The sequence below is a fragment of the Oryzias melastigma genome, linkage group LG24 (genome assembly GCF_002922805.2).
Source record: "Oryzias melastigma strain HK-1 linkage group LG24, ASM292280v2, whole genome shotgun sequence".
Lineage (NCBI taxonomy): Eukaryota > Metazoa > Chordata > Actinopteri > Beloniformes > Adrianichthyidae > Oryzias > Oryzias melastigma.
This window is the reverse complement of record NC_050535.1, coordinates 18,011,902-18,014,010: the sequence shown is the minus strand read 5'-3', so window position 1 is coordinate 18,014,010 and position 2,109 is coordinate 18,011,902.

Below are 2,109 nucleotides of genomic sequence, written 5' to 3'. Positions count from 1 at the left end.
GGTTTATTACGTTCTTGGAGTTGGCCGATGTACTCTATGGTGTCATTACATTTCTCAGTCATGGGCCTGAAGTCCTCACATTGCTGAGACAGAACGCAGATCTGTTGCTTCAGTGGTTTGAATTCTGTCTCTGCAGCCTTTCTATCAGCTTGCAGAGAGGAATACTGAAGCTTCATCTCAGCGTCTTTCTCACACTTCTTCTGCAGAGCTGTGAGCTCTTCTTTGAAGACGCCGTTTTGTTTCTATAGACTGGAACAAATCGGATTCTGCTTTGTATTTTTTGCTCCAGCTCATCTGCAGAACTAGGTTGTTTAGAATGCAGCCGTAGGATATGAGATTCCAGATTGGAGTTCTCGACCTCCAGAGACTTGGTTTGGATGGAGGCAGAACGTTGTCTCAATGCTGCCTCCTCCTCACGATGTCTGTGGAGGTCTTTCAGCTGCTTCTGGAGGAAGATGTTTTTCTCCTGCAGTGTTTGGAGGTGATCAGTATCGTCTTTAAGCTGCTGCTGCAGAGGTTGGAGGGCCACGATGGTGGTCTGGACCCTCTGAACCTCTTCCTGTAGATCTCGGTTCTCCTGGCTGACAGATTCAACTCGCTGGACAACTCGTGAGGATCCTAAACCTTCATCTGGAGTTCGTGAAGAGTTGCCATGAGGTTGGAGTTGGTCTACGTCAGGTGGTCGATCTCTAGCTGGTGTTTCTTACAACGCTCCTCCAGGAGGTTTTGCTCCTGGATGGTTTTTGTTGATGCGTTGCAGGTATTTTCCAGACACAAAAGTTTAGCTTTGACGACTTGTTGTACATTTTAACCAGCAATGCTTAAGTTTAATACTGATCCACGTTCTAACTTTTGTTTAGACCATATTATCATACTTTTTAATTAATATTCAGAAACTTGTTTCCCATGACCCACTCATGCAACAGAGCAAGCTCTCTGGACAGAACAGAATGAATTTTGTCATATAAATCTGCAGTATAGTAAACTGTGAAGTCATCTGCATAAATAATCCCAGAGGCCTCTTTTACACTGAAAGGCAAATTGTTAATAAATACAGAAAACAAGAATGGTGCTAGACAGCTTCCTTGTCCACATTTGAGTTCTGTCAGAAAGATAGCTTTGAATTAGTGCTACAGCCGGGGCAGTAAAACCAAAGCTCTTCAATTTACCTACTAAAATACAATGGTTGATTACATCGCAAGGAGCATTAAAGTCCAACATCACTACACCAACTAAGTCAGAGTTCTCCAAACCTCTGAGCCAGCCGTCTGTCATTTGCATGAGAGCTGTGCAGGTAGAATGTTCCCTCCTGTAAGTGTGTTGAACCATCGTCATCAAGTCCTCGTTTACGATCCCTCTCCATCCCACGGGATTGCTGTCTGGTGTAGATCCCCCTCCGTGTATGAAATTAACCCATGCCTTGGCGGTGTCGGGTTTGAAGGGTCACCAAACAGGGAAGTTGGAGGCTGACTCCACCCACAGCGGAAATGTGAAAATCCATTCAGAGGGGAGGGGCTTGGGGGCAGGACTGTTATCATTACTGGAGCCGCAGATCATGACGTCAGACTTCTGAAATTTACACGGTTTAACCAATCACAAAATTCAACTGTAATACCTAGATTCAACCTGTAGAGGGCTGCACACAGGTCCTTTTTGACTACATTTTCAATAATTAAACTATTTTATTTTAATTTGTGAAAATAGTTGACAACATAAAGCACTTTTAAAGCTCCATTTATAGAGGTGAACAGCCAAAAATAGTTGATTTAGTGTTTGGGTACCCTTTAAACACCCTTCAATATTTGAAATTTCTGCTTTAAACCATCATTGCTTGTTTAAACAAACAAATAAATTATTCTTTCCATCACATCGTGTTCGGTCTGACCAAAGAATTGGGCCTACACTTTAAATATTTGTGTGAAATTTGACAGCATTGGCCTTTTTAATCTCTGAGTCTGGATTAAACTGCCTCAATAGCTAAACAATTTCTAACGGTTGGTAAAATCCATAGATTCTTAATCAAATGTATTACTTTTACCTATCCTAACAGTGACTTTATATCAATAAGAACTGAAAAAACTCATTAAAAATGCTTACCTTTTGATTTTT